At 34.1% G+C, this 21,474-nt stretch overlaps 1 protein-coding gene across 2 annotated transcripts in view; it reads left to right on the forward strand.

The window, feature by feature from the left end:
• Window positions 1–21,474, forward strand: part of LOC140439686 (E3 ubiquitin-protein ligase TRIM71-like) — a 142,365-nt gene that overhangs the window by 56,488 nt on the left and 64,403 nt on the right. The window contains exon 1 of one of the 2 annotated variants that reach the window (XM_072529766.1): window positions 17,189–17,271. The exons of the other annotated variant lie outside the window; for it this stretch is intronic. The gene's annotated coding sequence lies outside the window, so the exon portion shown is untranslated. Of the gene's footprint in view, window positions 1–17,188; window positions 17,272–21,474 lie in introns of those variants that run through there. 2 annotated transcript variants of the gene reach the window in all.

Raw genomic sequence — 21,474 nt, forward strand, 5'->3', positions numbered from 1 at the left:
CGGTGCCAATTCCATCAGGATTCCTTCAATAGATTCATCTTTAGAACCAGATGCCGATGGTTCTTGGACATCATGGTAATCATAAGTTGCAGCGTGAGGAACATTAACATCATCAGGTAAAGATGTAGAAGCAATGTTAGGTTTATTAGTAGAACCAGGCACATCTGTAGTTGCACTAGGCAAAAATGCATGCTCCGGAAAAATGTCACGACTTATAGGTGATATTCCTGTGGCCCGAAAACCATTTATTGCGATTTCAATATTTGCTGTTTTCTCATATGCTTTCTGGAAGAGACTGGACACTTGATATATGGTTATTGCACGACCAGGATTTTCTCTGAGCCAATGAGTAACAGCTTGATTATAATATTTATGGAGTGGTCCGAAAAAGGCAACATCCAATGGCTGAAGGAGGTGCGTGCAGTGTGCCGGCAGGCAAAGTAATACCACTGAATTCTGTTTAGCTAATTCTAAAGCTTCGTAGCTTTTATGGCTGGAGTGTCCGTCTAAAATTAATAATGCTTTCTGCGCAGGATTTGGCCTGACATGGTCAATGAAATGTTGCATCCACCTTATGAACAAATCTCCGGTCATGTATCCTGATTCATTATGCAATTTTAATATTCCTACAGGTGCGCTGTCATATAAAAGTGGGTTAAATCTTTTTCGGGGGAAAATTATTGATGGTGGTATACAAGTTCCTCCAGAACTCATGCACACTACAACTGTTGTGTGTACACACCTTTCTGCGCTCGTGATAGAGTCCACTTGTTTTTTTGCTTTCTGAGCAAAGACTTTTGGCGAAACTTGGACGGTGGTCAAGGCTGATTCGTCCATGTTGAATATCATGGTATTTTGAATTTTGTGTTCTTCAACAACTTCTTCTAACTTATCAAAAAATTTATTTACCTGAGGCTTATTGAATGCCTCGGCCCGTGCAAGAGATGTAGCTTCTGGAAGACATAATGATAATTGCGAATTTCGTTGGCGAAAACCATGCAACCATCCTTTGCCAGCCATCTTGGTCATTTTATTGAACGGATGATTAATCTTTATTTTCTCTGCAATGCTATAGGCTAGCTTGCATAAGTCTGCTCTTGTCACGCCAAAAAACCGGGATTCAAGATACAGAATGTGGGCAACTATTGCAGTCTGCATATCTTCGTTTAAAACTGTTGCCAGGGAGCCCAAATGTTTTTTTGCTTCAATGGCAATTTTATTTTTATTACCTGCTCGACGTCGTAGTGTTGAGAACGGTACATGAAATGTATTGCTTGCTTTAAGCCAACCCATTTCGGAATTTCGGACTGCCTCCAAAGCTTTTTGCATGTCTTCCTTACTCCAACTATTTCTGTTAGACTTCCTTTTATATGAATAAACCATCTGCAAAAAAAACTGAACATGTACCTTAACCTAAAAAACAGACGGGCAAAATAGCATAGTATGTTATTTTGCCCGCCATAATGCTATGCCATTTTGCCCGTTTTGTATTTGTCGACTACTGATAGTTGAAAAAAATTAATAATGGAAATAAACACAACTTTTATTTAAGGTCACATGCAGCGTATAAAACATAATTACCAAAAAGTGAATTTAAAAAGCTCTATAACCTTAATTTAATAAATTATTGAATAAAACTTACATTGACGCATCGAACTCGACCAGCACTTATTCACAAATACACCAATCTCGTGGCCGGCCGTTAAATTAGGTGCACGAGACTTAATGTGGACAGTGTTGTCACTGTTTATAATAACTATCCAGAATTGCGGTGACGTAGAACCGTTAGCTTGACTACGAGAACAAAAAACCATTTTGCCCGCCTATGCCATTTTACCCGCCCTTCCCCTAATCTTCCCTTAAAACCTTTAATATGATCGTATACTTTAGTGTATAAACCTTCGGGTAACTTGTTGCTAATTACGCACTGCTTGTCGCGCATATCATTTGACGAGACTCCAGATTTTTTTAACAATATTTGAAAATGTTCTTCCCTTTAGTAATTCCATGGATATCAATAAATGCTTTACTGGAAACGGGTACTTCTTCTATAGTTTGCTCTTTTTGTACTCTTATTTTGTATGCTAAACTACTCTGATGGCAGTAAGCTTCTATTTCCTGCTTTCGACGTTGTACTGGAACTACCGACACAGTATATTACTTAAAAAAAACTCTACCGATATTAACCCACAAGTGTAACTAATTTAACACTTACTACGTTCCGTATCACCAAGCACTTCAAAACACTTCAAGCCGCTTGCAATCGCATGGCTCCCTCTGTTAGTGAAAAGTCTTACTTTTTTTATAACGTCTTGCAGTCGGCCAGTTTTTAATCTCTTTTTCGGCCTTACTTCACTATTTTTACTCATTTTTGATGGAATAAACAATCCAACACGCACTGACATAAATATTTTAGGGATAAAGAATAGGAATAAAAAAAACTAGTTTAGTCATCTTCTGTATACGTACTGACAAAATAATGCATAAAAAAATGTATGGACGTCTGGTTGCAGCCTTATGAATAGTTTTTAGCTTACACTTTCTAATTCTTCTATCGGTTGTTGGCAGGTAAACATCAATAATTAGAACACGTGCAAACTCATCATAACACTTCTGTGATCTAATCTACTTCTGTGGTTTAATGGAATATAATAATAGAATGAATCATTATCTTTGATTATTCTTCTGGTGATACTTATCGGCTACATACATTAACTGTTACAGTCAACAATGCCGTAATGATCACTAACATCGCTATTATGACTTTAATGACTGCTGCCCCACTGGTATACTCGATTTGGAAATGCACGATAGCACAGATTTATGGCAGAAGAATAAAACGGTCTTTATACAAAACTGTTCAGAATAGAAAAATTATAAAAATATTTATACCTTGTTTTCTCAGTTTTGTACAAGAATCTATAAAACTAATATGACCATCCCGACAAACTTCGAATGCAATACTACATAAAATACAAAAGAGCCAGCCTTAAGGGTTTCAGCCAGAATTACACCCATCAGTGGCGGACAACAGGAGTTTACTGTACTACGGAAAAATGATAAAATGTCAATAAGTATATAATATCTCATATTTCGTATATAATATTTCATAGTTGATAACGCCTGATTGTTAAAGTTTCTGACATTGGCTGTCATGTATTTAGTTTGTTTTGCCAAATAATCATGGATGGAAATAGCAACAAGACGTGCAAATGATAAAATTGTTTTATTTAAGTGAATGATTTATTTGAATGAAGATATCTGCAGAAGATTGGAAGCATTTGAAATGTGGCTATACTGGAAAATAATTAAGATCCGTAGACTGACCGTAGAAAGTTACAATACTTCGGACACATTATGCGAAATGAATCCAGATATGCCTTCCTACAAGAAAAAAAATTTGGAAAGTGAGGTCCAGTAAGAAGAAGAACATCCTGGTTAAAGAACCACAGAACCTAGTTCAACACAACATTGTGCAGCTTTTCCGCGCTGCTGCAAAGGTAAACATTGTCATGATGATCGCCAACATTTGTTACGGATAGCCACATCAAGAAGATGAAAGCGAGTATTCTGTTCGGGCAACGTTTCGAACTTTTCACCCTTTCTACTTAGTGTTCAGTCAACAATCAACCAACACCTGTATGTTGACGAAACGCAAAATCTGCCGAAAACTAGGACAGAAATCTGTTCATGAGTGTGCAGGAGAATTTAACTGATCCAGAAGCCGAACGTAGCTAGGATCCATTGTCTAAGGTAGACCATAGATATCGACGTTTGTTCACTGAATGGGCTGTGGAGCAGTTCGAAAGCTAATTGTTATTGAAAAATCGTCTTTAGAGATGAGGCTTATTTTTTGATAAATGTGTTCGTCAACAGAATTGTCGAACTTCAGTCGATCCCAATCTGTATCAGATTCAAAAACGTCCAATGTATCCCAAAAAAGTCAATATTGGGTGTGGATTTTGGGCAGGATGTATCATAGGTTCATATTTCTTTAAGAACAACGTTGGAAAAACCATTACCGTCAACGGCGAGCGCTATACGTTGATGATAACTTACCTCTTTTGGCCCGAATTAGATGATATAATCACTAATTACATGTAATTCCAACAGTACGTGCTACACAGCTCATGTTACATTGGACATTCTATACCAGCGATTTGAGAACTATATCACGGGAGGTGATGTAAACTGCTCACCGAGATCCTGCTATTTGACTCTCTTAGACTCTTTCTTAAGTGTTGGTCTCATAGCCAACATAACCCATACTCCAGAAGAAAAAGCGCCATCAAATAGTTCTACCTTCATCATCCTCATTCTGGCATTACAACACTGCGTTAGTCCTTGCCTCCTCAAGAATTTCTTTACAGTCGTCCCTATCCATCGCCTTTCTCAGCCAAGCATGTATTCCCATATTTTCATCGATATTATCAAGGAACCTTGTTCTGGGTCTTCCTCTTCTTCTGTGGCCAATGGGTCTATCAAGGAGCGTTTTTCTACCTTCGCTCTTCCCAAAAAAGTCCATGGGAAAAACAAAAAAGCAAAAAAAATACCAAGAGATAAAACTCACTGTACCCATTATAAACTATATCGACTCCCGCTCTCCTCCCTTCATAATGAACAACCAGCAGTTCAAACAGCTCCTAGAAAATACACGGGGATCAAGGGATGTTCTTAGCATTGCTGAAGACTTCACACAGTATATTCCAAACTTAATAGAAATGTTAGAAGAACTCCGTTCCCACGTAAACACTAAAAACACTAAGACGCTAAAAACTCGTTTCGCAAACCCAAAAAACAAATTATTACGACAATCTGAAGAATTAAGTGATACCCAATGTGACATCTGTTTCGCAATGTGACAATCGAAATCGAAACAACTAACAAGACGTACGAAGATACAGGTCTATAAAACAATCATACGACCCGTTGTGATGTATGGAAGCGAAAGTGGACGATAACAAAGGCAAACAAAGAGAGACTATGTGTTTGGGAAAGAAAAATCCTAAGGAAGATCTTTGGCCCTGTGCTGGATGAAGCATCAGGACAATATAGGATAAGAACTAACAAAGAGCTCGAAGAACTTTACTAAGACGCCAACATCATAAAAGAAATAAAGTCCAGAAGACTCTAATGGGCAGGACACCTCAGAAGACATTCTGACGAACGAACAGTAAGACTGTTGTGGGAAGAAGTCCCAACTGGAAGGAGACCACGCGGACGCCCTCGTCTCCGGTGGCGAGATAATATAAGCAGGAGACCTAAACACTAAGGGCGTGGAGAATTGGATGGAGGTTACTTAAGACAGAAAACAGTGGAGGCATGTTGTCGAGTCGGCTAAAACCCACGAAGGGTTGTAACGCCACGCAGTAAGTAAGTAAGTAAGCAATGTAATATCTCAAACCTACCGCAAATAAATACTTCAAAACAATTCCGAACTCCACCTATTCTCAATAATTTGATAACATTCGAGTCATTATTCCAGTGGAACTTAAACGGACACTATACCTGTCTGTATATGCTACATCTTGTAGCTCTTCACTCTCTGAGCATATTATGTTTACAAGAAACTTCCGAAACGAAAATGTCCACAGAATGAAAGGCTATAATGAATTCTTTAAAAACCGAAACGTACAAATTGCAAGTGGCGGCGTAGCAACTTCCGTCTCAAATAATCTAGAAGCAACAACTTAGAATAAATACAAACCTAGAAGCAATAGCAATAAAAGTTACAGCAAAACTTAATTACATCATCTACAACATATACATTCCTTCTGACCAATATTTAATCAGGGATGTATTAGAATATCTAATTAATCAACTTCCAACACCTTCCATTCTTCTAGATTTTAATACCCAAAATTATTCTTGGGGCTCTCAGAAAATGGTCTAAAGGGGACGAATTCTATCAAGCATATTTAACACTATGAACATAAGTCTACTGATTGATGGCAGCAATACTAGATTCAATATAGCTACTGGCAATTGTTCCACCATCGATCTTTCATTATGTAGCCCAACTATTATTCCTTATCTGCAATGGACAGTTCTAGATGACTTACTAGGCAGTGACCACTTTCCTATAAAATTAACGAATTTAAGTATAAAAGAAAAAATATCAAACAGAAAAAATATCCAACACAAATGGAAAATAAAGAAAGCCGACTGGAGCTCTTCGTCAAATATCATTGAGAATGACATACACAAAATAAATGATTTGAATGATGCAAATACAGCCGTAACACAACTTAACGAAAAAATAATAAAAGCCGCTGAATCTTCAATAGGAAAAACAAAGCATATAACAAAATTCAAACCCATGCCTTGGTGGAATGACGAATGTGCCGAAGCAATACAAAACAGCAAATCTGGTTTAAATAGATGTAGGAGGGAAAAACACAGCAAGTATAACTGAATACAAAAAACATAGACCAAATCAAGATATATTACTATCATCGACATCAAAGAAGATACAAGGTGTTTACGGATACAAAACTTACCATATCATTAAAGCATAAGATTATGAAGGCAAAGGAATAAACCAAACAAAAGAAATAAGTGAAGCATTCGCAGACTATTATCATAAGCTTTCCTTGAACAGGAATATAATCAGTGATAATATTGCTCCCCCTATGGAATTCAAAGTGCTAAAAAACCTTGATTCCCTAAACAAGCCTCTGACAAAAGAAGAAATTGTAAAATCTATCTCATCCCTAAAAGACAGTTCTTCTGGTTCAGATGATATCCCACCTATTTTTCTAAAAAATCTTCCAGAAACGGAAAAAAAACCCTTGACATTTTTAATCACATGTGGGAAAAATCATTCCCATACTCAAATCTTCACTTTTAATTGAATCTTACAGGCCAATTTCCCTAACCTGCTCTATGACTATGAGCTAACGATTAGAAAAAATAATCAATGAGACTAAAATGGTTTTTGAAACCTCACAAATTATTGATTCCCGAACAACTCAGATTTCGCCCGTCCAGAAGCGAAAATAAATTATTCCATTAATTCCATAAATCCATAAATTTATTTTGACATTAAAAAAGCATTTAATTCTACATGCCCTCAAATCATCCTAAATAAACTACAACAATGGGGATTGAAAGCTAATATAAAAAAACACAATGAAGTAAAAACTTCTTTTCATACAATGGTATAAAATGTTATTATTAAAATTTATTAAAAATTATCCAAAATGGATGTATAAATTTTTTAGAACGTTTTCGATCCTATCACATCATCCTCAGTGAAAAAGCTAATGGTATACCCACTTAAAAATGAATAATGAATGAAAAAAGAATTAAAATTTTGAAGTTAAAATGAAAATGTAAATAAAATAAAATGAAAAAGACCCAGTCTTATCAAAGCTCAACCAAAAATGGAAACGAAGAAAAGATAGAACATTCATATGTGCAACATGGAATATACAAGGATGGAACAAAAAGACGACGGAAGTGATCAAAGAGTTTAAAGAAAGCAACATCGACTTACTAGTAACAACAGAAACCAAAAAGAAAGGAAATGGAACGGAAACAATAGAAGACCATATCCACTGCTGGAGCGGAGTTAATAAAGAATGTAGAGCAAAGGCAGGAGTAGGAATACTAATCAAAAATAAGTGGAAGAACAGGGTTAGAACATGGGAACCAATCAACGAGAGAATAATTAAAATGCATATAGACATATACGGTAAAGAGACAGTGATACTCGGAGTATATGCACCAACAGACGATTCTCCGAGAGTAGAAAAAGAACATTTCACGGAACAACTCCAGAATCAAATAGAGCTAATTAAAAAAGAACGTGGAGATAATTATAGCAGGAGACCTTAACGGCAGAACCGGAAGGAAAGAAAACGATAAAGTAGTGGGGAGATTTGGAGAGGATGAACAAAACAATAACGGAGAACGTCTGATTGAATTATGCGAATTAAACAACCTAAAAATCACCAACGGATTCTTCAGACATAAAAATATTCATAAATATACATGGACGTAAGAAACACGAAAGCTGAAATCGATAATAGACTACATAATAATCAAACAAGATACCACAATAAAGATCAAAGATGTGCGAGTCAAAAGAGGAGCAGAATGTGGAACGGACCATAGACCACTGACAGCAAAAATGGGCATTAATTGGAAACATAACAAGACCCCCTCCACAGAAGAACCGTTGAACACTATAAGAGAAAAACAATACAATATAGAACTACTCCAAGAACAATCAATAACAGAACTATACCAACAACGTCTAGACCAAAAATTAATAGAATTTAGATACGGCAACATCGAAGAAATATACAAGCATATAAAGGCGAGTATAAAGCAAGCAGCATTCGAAGCCCTTGGGAAAAAAGAACATATAACAAATAAACAGCACTATAATGAAATAAATGAACCAACAAAAAGAATAATTGAAGAAAAAAAGCAACTATACAGAAAATGGCTGACTACAAACAACGATGAAGTTTATAAAGAATATAGAGAAAAAGATAGAGAAGTGAAAAAACAAATAACACAGCAAAAGAACGAAGAATGGGAAAGAATCTGCTTAAATATTGAAACATATATAGGAGGTACAAGAACTTCGGAGTCATGGAAAGTACTGAGAGGATTGAAACAAAACTCAAAAGAAAAAACTAAATTGGGAAATATACAGGACAAAGAATGGAAGGACTATTACAAGGAACTATTAACAGAACAAAGACCACAATTCATTGGAAAAGAAAACAGGCGAAGACGAAGCAGATTCCCACAACAAGAAATAGAAATAACAGATAGGGAAATGAGAACGGCCATAAAAGCAATCAAAAATAAGAAAGCACCGGGACCTGGAGGCATCTCACCTGAGCTTATAAAATACGGATCAAAAAAATTACACCGGATGATACAATGGATATTTCAGAAAGCCATAAATGGAGAACAGCTCCCAAAGGAATGGACGGCGGCATATATGACATCTATATTTAATAAAGAAGATAGAAAACGATGCGAAAACTACAGAGGAATAAGCGTAATATCATCAATAGGAAGATTATATGGGAAGATACTGCGAGAAAAGATAGAGCAAGCGATAAAAGGCAAAATCGGGGAGGATCAGGCAGGCTTCACGGCAGGAAGATCATGCATAGACCACATATACACACTGGAACAACTGTTGGAAAAGAAAAAAGCAAAAAATAGAGATATACACTTGGCATTTGTGGATCTGAGAAAGGCGTATGACTCTGTACCAAGGTCAGAACTATGGGAGGCAATGTACAAATTAGAAATACAGACGGAACTCATAGAAGCTACAAAAGCTCTGTATAAAGAAAATAAAGTGTCCATTAAAATGGGAACAAGAATCATAGGAGACTTCACTACAACAAAAGGGCTCCTGCAGGGTTGTTCCACATCTCCAACCCTATTCAAAATATACTTAGAGAAAGCCTTGACTACATGGAAAAGAAAATGCGAAGGCATGGGAGTACCGGTACGGAACGAATACCTATATACGTTAAGTTTTGCAGACGATCAAGTAGTGATTGCACAAGACCAAGACGACCTCAGCTACATGATGAAGAAACTACAAGAAGAATATACCAAGGCTGGCCTAGATATTAACCTCGCGAAAACAGAGTACCTATCTACAAGTGAAGAAGACATAGAAGATCTACAGATTGATGACAACGTAACAATCAAAGGAAAGGATAAATTCAAATACCTGGGGTTCATAATCACGAAAAAGGCAACAACAGAGGAAGAAATTACACAAAGATTAGGACAAACAAGAACAGCAATCCGACAACTTAACTCAGTATGGTGGGATAGACACCTAAATATGAAGACAAAAACGCAGATTTATAAAACATTAGTGCGAAGTATTATGACATATGGGGCCGAAAATTGGATCATAAACAAGAAAAACAGCAGTAAGATAATAGCAACAGAGATGGAATGCCTGCGAAGATGCTGCAGAGTAACAAGAATGGATAGGAGAAGTAATGACGAAATAAAGCAAAGAACATCAATAGAAACAGACATACTAACATATATAGAACAAAAAAGACTAAAGTGGTATGGACATGTAAGAAGAGCTAGCGACAGCAGATGGATAAAAAGAATAACTGAATGGAGCCCCATAGGAAGGAGGAAAAGAGGACGACCCCGAAAATCCTGGAGGAACGAAGTAGACGACGCCATGAGTAAGAGAGGACTAAACGATGGAGAATGGAACAACAGAGAGAGATGGAAACGGTTGAGCGAGGGAAGGCAGTGAATACTGTAGAATCCCTAAATATATATATATATAAAATGAAAATGTGCTTATCACTTACGTCTATATAGTATTTTGAACTAGCCACATAATGTCAGATGACCCGTAAATTACATAATTTTACGTAACAACCAACGGTTGACAGAAGGAAGTAAATTCATTTGAAGTGACGAGACCACCAAAACAAGTGATAGGTAGTTTTTAAAAAGTAATCAGATAATATATGCCCATTAAGTGTGTTATTTAGAATTAAATTTATATTATTGTTTTAAATGATATATAATATAATTATTTTTATTTGCTGTTGATGAAAAAAGAATTATTGTATTAAGATTTAAAAAATTAGATAAATATACTGACAATAAACTGACTTATTAAATGAGGAATTTATAAAATAATCAGTTATGATAGGTTGAATTTGGATAATATACTGTTTATAATATGGGGGTTTCGTACAAAGCGAATCACCACTATCTTTCAGATGACAAATTCTCAGTTTATCATATACCTCGAGTATCATCATTGCTTCCATCAATTCCTGCTCATAAAAACATTTTGCAATCGTTTCAAATCAACTTTTCAAAAAAGCACCTCCCCACCAACTTTTTATATTAGAATTCAAATATAAAATGTTAAATTATCTCTAAATTATCGCTAAATATCAATGTTAAATTTTAAAAATTTTCACAGTATATGGAATGGACACAGCATTCCTCCGTGGATTATCAAAATCCCACATGAGGGACTGATTCTCCTTCTCATCAAAAATAAATTTCATATGTAATTTTTCAAGATATTATCAATGCTTTCTTTGTCTACGATTACCTCTATGTCATCATTAACAAGTTTACTTACTCTTCTGCTTTTACATTTGCCTGTAATTTCTCTTAAATTTTTATGCTCGTTGAAGTCGTCGTATTTACTTTGTAGAATTTCGATTTCTTGGCATTTTTTCTTTAGTGGTTTCTGTTTGGCTTCTCTGATCTTTCTCTGTATATCTCATTGTAATGTTTTATACATAAAGTTATTGTTCTTGTTTTTCCTTTTTTCTTCCATCAGCTGCAGAATCTCTGTCGTCATCCATGTCTTATTCTTACCTTCTTCGTTCTTCATAAAATTGTCTTTAATGTGGTCTATTATCGATTTCTTTGAATTTTCCATTTATCGTTTTGCTAACTATTTCTTTTACTTCGATACATTTCAGTTTTCTCATGTCATGTTTTTACAGTTTTTCCGCGTGTTTTCTTTAACTTGGTTCTATACACGCCCACTAAAGGATTGTGGTCAGATTGAATATCAGAGCCTGGGTAGGTTTTAACACTGTTGAAACTGTTTCGATATCGTTTGTTAACAAGTATATAGTCTATTTGGTTTCTTATAATAACGTCTTCTCCGTTGTCACTAGGTGTTTTCCACGGATACAGGCGTCTAGATGGTAGTTTGTAAAATGTGTTTAGCACGATTAAGTCATTTTACGCTGCAAAGATACTCATTGTTTCTTCTCGTTGATTTCTCTCTCCTAATCCATAAGGACCAATATGTTTCTCTGCTTTTCCGTTACATATTTTAGCATTGAAAATGAAATCTCCCATGACTATAAGAAGTTCATGTCTCGGTATACTTCTCATAAGGTTGCTTATTTGTTTATTAAAATCTGATATTTCCTCATCACTGCGGTCTGTTGTGGATGCATAGAGTTATATAATGTTAGTGTTCATCGGTGACGTATTTATTTGTAACAAGAGGATTCTATCGTTCACTGGTATGAAGTTTTTGATATGTGCGGCTATACTTTTATATGTGATAATTCCGACTAGATTTTCATATTTTCCATTTTCTGATCCTGAATAGTATACTCTGTATTCTTCTATGTCACAATAACTTGAGTCAGGCCACCTAATTTCGCTTGTGCCCATTAATGCTATTTTCATGCGTTCCATTTCTTTGATTGCGCATTGGATCTTGCCTGATTGAGCTATAGTCCTAACGTTCCAAGAAGATATTATCGTCAGAAAATTCGTGTAGATTTTTCTTATAGGTGTGTTATTGGGCATTTCACATGGATTTTGCATATTAACGACCCGGGAAGCCCTGTGGTCATGAGAATCACCTCTCTTGTCGGATCTTGGTCTCCGATGTCCATGATCAGTAAGCGAGTTTGTGTTGTGTTGTACAGCCATTATGATTGTACTAGAGATATCCATAGGGATCTTTAATATAGTGGTTTCTCGTTTCCTTCTACATTCTTATGCCTTTGACCAAACCACTGATTGTTCCGCCTTTGGGGCCGGTTTCTCAGCCCCAGGACAAAAGAGCCGTTGGTCAGCAAGTGGGGGATTGCTTATACCGGCAATGATTCGGTGAATTACCTGTTGGTCCACGGGAGGTATTTTATTTCCCTCCTACCCACCGGTAAATCGGGTCGCGCATTCCCCTATCCCGAGAGAACCATTGAGTCAGAGTATTTGTGTAGTTGTCGTTTTTGCTTTTATTATGGAAATGAGTTGCCATAATTTTAGCAATTTGATCATCTTCATTTACTATTGAATTATGATAACTGAGCGCTGAAATTGACAAGTGTGTTGTTTGCCCGTGCATTTGTTTAATTTTCTTCCAAACTTGACTGGAAGATGCGTCAATAGATATGGAAGATATGTATTTATTCCAATAATCTTTTTTACTTTGTTTTATCACTCTTCGCGCTATAGCTTTTAGTTGTTTGATTTGACTCAGTTCTGATTCTACGATATTTATTTAATGCTGTTTTGCTTTCTCGGATAGCTTTCTTACATTCAGTATTCCACCAGGGTACAATTTTACGAGAAGACGATATTGTGCATGTTCCAATGTGCGTTTGAGCAGCCAGGGTGATTAAACTCACTAGGGAGTCTAGTGCTATATCAGGATCTTCTGGTAGTTGTAGCTGGTTGATCTTGTTTTCAATGAAGTCTGAAAAGTTCTTCCAGTTAGCGTGAGATAATTTCCATTATGAAATTTTTGCTCTAGGTTTGCTGATACAATTAGAAATCAAGATAGGACAGTGATTACTGTCATAAAGGCAATCCATTGTAGTCCAAGTAAGAAGTGGTGTTAACCTTGGGTCACATAAGCTAAGATCAATTGAGGAGAAAGTGCCACTAGAAATTTTGAAGTATGTTTTGGATTCGGTATTCAATATACAGATGTTAGAGGAGTTTAAAACATTTTCAACGACCTTTTCTATACCAAATCTTTTTTCCGATCCCCAAAGATCGAATTTGAAATTTGGTATAATGGGCATTCTAGAAGACTTTTTAACGGAGAACGATGAATTACAATTAATGCATATATTTATGTGCAGCTTCTTTCTTCAAAATATGCTCATGTGTAAATATATTATATCCTCTTCGAAGATGGTTAATGACTTTGTCTTTCTTTTGTATTTTTTCTTGACATTCCTTCAATTTAGCGACTGTGTTATCGCAGATATTCTTCCAGATTTTATCATGTCTTTTGATGCTTGGTTTGTGATCATTTCAGGATAACAACGACATTTATGCATACATGCATATATAGTAACGGACAGTTAGAGATTTGATGACTACCTATCTTACCATAGGAACAGTTTTGATCATCTGTGGAAACATACAGTCATAATAATAAATTGATGCATTTTTGATACTAGTTATGTATAATTGCCGTCTTAAGTTCAATACATGGCTATATTCTGGTCCATGTATTCATTTAAGATTAAGATGAAACGTACATACAGACATACCCAGATAACATTTTTAGAGTAGAATATTGATCTGATAGCTTTAACATTTAAAACCCTACTACAGTCGGGAGTATGATGCCCTCAACAAGTATTGATTTTTGGTTGATAATTTGTAAAAGATTAGATAATATATAATAGCTCGTAAAATAATTATTACAGGACAATGCATGCTTATTAGGTTTAAGTCCTTTTGATAAATGCAATACAATAGCTGCTTCTGTCCATATTTCAAATTAAAACGTTCTATTTCTGTCGTACTACCTTGATAGATTTGAAAATTGTAAATCAATCCACACCTACTAAATACAGTTTTACTCAGAAAACATGTAACTAGATATTTCTCAGTACAGTTTTCATTAGAAATCCGGGTTATTCTATTAGGTAATTGTTGTGTTACATATTGAACATCCTGTAACCATTTTACATATTTTTGCAGAGTAATGAAGTTATCATAGTTGTCATCGTTTTCGCCCTGTCATCTTCCTTTTCTTTCTCATTATCTTCTTCCGCATCCTCCCCTTTGTTTTTATTTTCTTCATCATATATCACCTGTCTTACTTGTATTTCTTCTTCGCAGTCATTGTCAGCAATAACACATCATTCTATGACGGACAGTTTTTCTAGCTTTTCTAGCATTTTCTTTTCCGTTAAATATTTATTTGGAGGTATTTTACTCTGAAAATAAAAATAACACTTAACAATTTTGGGTACGATTGAGTCCATCGAGTTTGAGGGACACTTCTCACAGTGCACTAAAATATAAACCGCGATTAACTTTTATTCAAACTGATATTTGAAAAAGTCACAAAATCGTGAAAAATATTGAGACATAAAACAAATAGAGCTTTATTTCCTACAGACCAATACTATATATATATATATATATATATATATATATATATATATATATATATATATATATATATATATATATAAGTAAAATGTAATGAAAACCAAAAAAGGTATATCGATGGAAGGCAACCGTATATTGGTCGTCTTCAGTACGGTGCAGCCAAGTTATAAAAGGAGCATGTTAACTTGGGAAATAATCAAATAATAATTTAATATATATATATATATATATATATATATATATATATATATATATATATATATATATATATATATATAGCAAATCCAACAAACTATTGAAAATAACAAGAGTCTTAAAGTTCTAAGGAGAAAATTGATAAATGGCAAAAAGAAATAATGAATATAATCACCAACAAAGATGAATTACTACGGATAGTAGAAGATTTCTATACAGAAAGAACCAAACCACGATGAGCAACTAACAAACAAATTAGAAAATTCAAGAGAAAGATTAGTCAACCTAGGATCCGAATTGATGCCTGATATATGAACAGACGAAGTAAGGTACACACTGCAGGAAATGAAAAGAAATAACGCCCTGGGGAAAGATAATATTGTTATAGAGGCCGTAAAGATTGGAGGAGACAGAGTTTTAGAGAATATAAAGAAATTGTTCAACTGATATCTGCACCAAATTGAAAGAGTTTCAAGATGGCACAGTGGCACAGTTTTATTACACAAAAAGGGCGATCTAACAGACCTGAAGAACTACCGACCCATAAGCCTATTAAACCACCTCTACAAGTTATTCACAAGAATAATAATAAATAAACTGGAAATAGAATTAGATTTTTACCAACCTAGGGAACAGGCAGGAAAAACTTTGGCACCAACGACCACTGCCATTGCATAAAATGGATTATAGATTTAATAACTCGAACAAAATTATCATGACCGAGTAGGTATTTTCAGTACCTTTCAAACGAGGTATCACTTGTCATAAGGTCCCATTTAAAATTATCTGTCACAGTGGCGCTGTAACGTCATCTGTCACTAATACGTCACCTGTTATGACTAGTTGAGAAGCCTTCGTCTGTTTATTACCTCCCTCCAAATTTCACTATTGCAACAATAACCGTTCAAAAGATACGAGAGGAGGAAAAGACTTTTGACTAGCACTGTATATATAATGTAAATAACTACATCCTTTACTTACAAATAATAACATACTGTTATATATTTTTATGTCAAACTAGTTTATTATTGTGTTTTTATAGCTTAGTTACCAACTACGTAATAATTTTTCATCCAACACTGTAATTTTTCATATTCCTTGTCGTAGTCATCTGTCGACTTATGTGGTAGTAACTTTTGCGTTGCTTTTTTTAAAATTTAGTTAGGGATCTCAAAAATGTCTTGCATTTTCACGGTTTTAGTTTGACACGTTTGACAGCATTTTCGTAGCGTAGCAACATAACACGGATGATAGAATGTGTACTAGTAAATAAATTGTCAAAATGAAATTGAACTTTCGGATTTTTTATAACATATCTATTTGTAGATGCAATAACGAACTAGTATGACATAAAAGTTTTTATGCACCGCCGGTATTAATAGATGTATATGCCTTCGGGCGACTTACAAACCCTCGGGCCACAGGCCCTCGGGTTTATAACATCGTCGCCCTCTGGGCATAAACATCTATTGGTACATAAATAAGTATCTGTTTGTCCCGTGTCTTGGAAATGGCAGTTTTTTAATGTCATAATTTGTAAATAATAATAATAAATATATAATACTAACAATTTATTCATCCTGAAAGATCATTTACATGATATGGGACAAGTCGAGTAAAAAACATAAATATTTGTAAAACATCACAGTTTTAGAATTAAAAGATAAAAAGTACATAGGATTAATTATTTACATCACCCAGATATTCACTTATACTGTAGAAACAATATAATAACAATACAATTTTAAAAGGACAAACTTATTTTTGAAGTAAATATTCAATTTGTTATAATAGACAATATTTTTATTTGAATTTGGAGCAGTTATATTATTCTGCAGTTAAAAAATTAATCTAGTAACCTGCTATAAATAAAATGGACGATTGTGTTTAAAATTTCTTTTATAGACAGGTATGCTGGGGTTTATCAAGATTAGAAAGTTGATTTTGCTTTTGTTTTGAAATGAGTGTTGTTACAAAGAGGATTATTGTTTAGGAAGAATTAGGAATTTGTATATTGTTTGGTATTTCCAAAAAGTTTATAATTTGACAGGTTAGAAAAATACTGGGAGATGGAAAAAATACGGAGAAATAGGGGGAGGTAAAGGCTCGGTCATTACCATCTGTCAAATATTTTTGAAAAAAGTTATTTCAGTTTTACCAGTACAGTCAATCTAGTGTCCCTGATCTACGAGAATTACTGTAAGTACAAATTATTTGCATTGCTAAGCGTTTTGGTTTTTGTCAGTATTTTGTTGAGAACAGCAACATAGAATAATCTTGTTTTTTGTTACTATCGTTAAATCTATTTTATTACTGTAGCAACACGAGAGTGATTTGAGTCTCGATTGTACAGATTGATTTCGAGCACAGTTCTTTTTTCTTCTTGATTTTATATCATCATTAGTTTTGGAATATCGCGGCTGTTTGTTGCAATTTCTTAAGCCTCTCAATTAGGTTCATTCGTTTTCTTTTGATTTACATGATCACTTGGAGTTATAGTACAAGAGGAGACTTCCTGTAGATAAAATCAATTTTATTTAATTAGATTAAATCAGTACTTATAAATTATATTTAAATTTAAATGATAATTAAATGTATCACAAATTTGTTCTAATATTGGTAAAAGAAAGTGTTGGAAAAAGTTTTTTCTGTTATAAATAATTTGAATAGCATATCGCAATTTAATTTAAATTGTTGCCCATGTATGTCAGTTGCAACAGCTGATAAGTCCAAATAGTATTGTTATATTTAAATTAATTTTTGCTATATTTTACTGCTTCAAAAATATTTTTATTAAGGAAAAAATAATCATTTTATCAGCATATTCAATGTTACAATTAATTGGTATTTCTAAACGTTTAATAAGACTATTAAGATATAATAAGACTGAGGTAATAAAATTTATTTGTTATCGTCATGTTTTATTAATTTTTAATAATCTGTTATTATTTGAGTATTTAGCCTACTTAATATTATAATAACATGTCGCTTGTTGCTAAAGATTTTAGTGGTTTCTTTTGAATCTAGATTACCGATACAATACAAACTTTTTTAATATGGGACTTTTGATGCATTGTTGCGGAATAAAAAAAAGTAACCACTATAATGCGAGGCACAACAAGGTCGTCAAAAACAGAATATAAAGATGGCTCAGAAAATGGAAGAAAAAAGCAAACAACAAAATAACCTGATCGTGCAATATATATATATATATATATATATATATATATATATATATATATATATATATATATATATATATATATATATATATATATATACAACACAAATACAAGAGAAATTAGACCAGAAAATAATCAAAAGATTGAAAACTGTCTATCCAAGATCCAAAAACTATAAAAACAAGTAACAGATATTAAAGAGAAAACACAAAAATATATTGAACAAGGAACAATAAAAGTGGGGGATGGAAACTTGAAAAGATAACACAAGATGAAAATTTTGAAAATAAAAATATGGATGAAATCAAAAAGATATTTGAAGAAGTAGGAAAATAGAAAAATACTAGTTAACTGTAGTGAAGTTACACAGCAAAGTCCAGACTACTCGCAGTCTGGTGGATAAATTTGAGTCCTCTGGTTCAGTAAACGATCAACTAACACCTATACATAGACAAATCGCTAAATATGCTCCCGTAGAAAATTTAACTGACCAAGGAAAGCTAAACGAAGCTAAAGGTAACACCGTAGCAGAGCGAAATGATTGGAATCTATTCAACCCAAACAAAAGACCGCCTACCACTAAAGAGATTGCCGAAGCCATTAAAAAGCTTAAAAATAATAAATCACCAGGAACTGATCAAATTTGTAGTGAGTTCTACAAGAATGTCTAACTTACAGCGTTAGGATACAGGGAGAAAATTCTCGATCCTTTGAGATAAAGAATGGACTCAGACAAGGACAAGGGGATGCCCTGTCTTGCCTCCTATTTAACAATAGATCGATACAAATCTTAGCATACGCTGACGACATTGACGTAATAGGGCGCAGAAATGGATGCGATAGCATATTGGTTACTAAGGATTCTATAGCAAATGTAGAACGGGAAACAGTCTTTGGAAATCATATCTTTGAACGTGTCGACAGCTTCACATACATTGGCTCGCTAGTGACTACTACCGACAAAACAAGCTAGGAAATTAAAAGACGAATAAACCTTCCATAGTCGACCTCAAAGCCTACATAATCCATGCCGTCGATCAAATTCAGTTTGATTTATGCGCCAAAGTCAATTAGGATGTGCATGACTGCGAAAAATTATTCCGAGATATTTTGATTTGTCTATATGTCTATACCTTTACCTCTTATATAACTTGCAATTTCCTACTCACATTTTGTATATTTAAAAAACTGGAAATTTTTTTCATTTTCCTATCCGCGTTTATTCCCTTGTAGGATAAAGTAGAATCTTCTAATCTGTTGCAGAGACTATTAGCTTCACCAGTTTAGACTCATTTAGAGTTTTATATTTATTTTACCTAACAGTTTTCTTTGTAATTCACGGTATCGTAGGCTGCTGTTAGGTTAGTTTAGATCTAAATAGGTAAGTTTTAAAATATCGTCTACAACCGGCGTCTTGCCGTTTTCATGCATTTTATGTTCGCGCTTAATTGTTTGATGTTAAATGATGTGGCAATAAAAAGTTGCTTTAAGAGTTGTTTAGTATTATTTTTGTTTGTTTTTGTTTTTTGCCTTTGGTTTTAACATTCAATAGAAGTTGGTATGCTAACTGGTTTGCAGTTACGCTACACGTTAATGTCTCTTCCGATTTTTTCTTCCTTGCTTCGCTTAGGATGTGAAGCGATGATGATCAAAGCATTTGATAATCCTTCCGCTAAAAGGATTCTTTTTGAAGAGGCTTTTGTATAATATTTCATAAGTGTTTCTGTTTTTTGTGTATCACCAGATACATATTCTTGTTTGCTCTGGGTATGTTTCCTGTATATCTTCCTAATTGTCTCTGCGAATTTCGCAGGTCTCCGAGAGTTAAATTTTTATTTACAGCAAAGTTGTTAACATAATATTTTTCTATTTTTCTCTTTATTGATGAATGCTGCTTAAATGTAAAAATTCTCAACCTACCTGAAAAGATGTCCTAGAAATTATATATGTATATATGTATATATATATATATATATATATATATATATATATATATATATATATATATATATATATATATATATATATTATCAACGAGATGAATTTATATTTACTTTTATGTTCTTAAAATTCACTGTTGTTAGCCGAGTCCCAATTTCATATTTTGTCGTGTTATTTCGAATCTTGGGTAGCGTCTTCTTTACGTCATAATACATGTCAGTTTATTTAAGAAAAAAGCAAATCGTCAGACATGCATATTTAAAATGAACTTAAAAGTTATAGTTTGATAGACAAAATTAACATAGAAAATGGAAGATACATTTTAATATATACAACTTATAATTAAAAACCTAGTTATGTCATTTAATGTTGCAAAAACTGATCAATTGAGTAAAAGCATTTTTTTAATAAAAATAGTTTGATTTTCATTTTAAAATATTTGATGAGTAATGTCCGATTATCAAACGTTGGCGATCATATTGGCAATAATAACTTTGTTTACGGCGGCTCTAAATAAATTAGCGGTGGTCTCTTGATACCATTCTCGGAGATTTCGGAACCAGGATGTTCTTCGTCGGCCTGGGCCTCTCCTTCCGGCGATCTTACCCTTTATTATGAGGTGTAGAAGGTTATGCCTCTCTGGATGTCTCATTACATGACCGAAATATTGTAACTTTCGAATTTTTATCGTTTTCGTTAGTTCTGTGCTCTTTTTCATTCGATGTAAAACTATTTCATTTCTTATTTGATCAACCCAACTTATCTGCAATACTCATCGATAAATCCACATCTGAAAGGCCTCTAATTTTTTTATTAATGTCTCTCTAAGGGTCCAGCTCTCCATACCATACAGCAATGTGGAGAATATGTAGCCGCGTATTAATCTGACTTTAAGGTTTAAGTAATATCTCTATTAATTAGAATGTTCTTTAATTTATAGAAGGCGGCTCTGGCTTTTTCAATGCGTATTCTTATTTATTTATTTATATCCCAGTTATCGTTAACGTTTGCACCCAAGTAGGTAATATTGTGGACTCTTTCTAACTCTATTCCATACGCTCTGATGTTCGTTGGTTGTAACTCCGTTTTGTCTTAGAAGTATTAAGTTTTAGCCCATATTCATCACATGCTTCGGTTACCCTGTTAATAAGTCGTTGCAGGTCTTCTTCATTGGAGGCAATAAGTACCGTGTCGTCTGCTTATCTGAGATTGTTGACATTAATTCCGTTGATTTTAATGCCTGTATCTTTAACTAAGACTCCTTTGAAAGTAGAGGCGA

Source organism: Diabrotica undecimpunctata, chromosome 4 (assembly GCF_040954645.1).
Source record: "Diabrotica undecimpunctata isolate CICGRU chromosome 4, icDiaUnde3, whole genome shotgun sequence".
NCBI classification, from domain to species: Eukaryota; Metazoa; Arthropoda; class Insecta; order Coleoptera; family Chrysomelidae; genus Diabrotica; species Diabrotica undecimpunctata.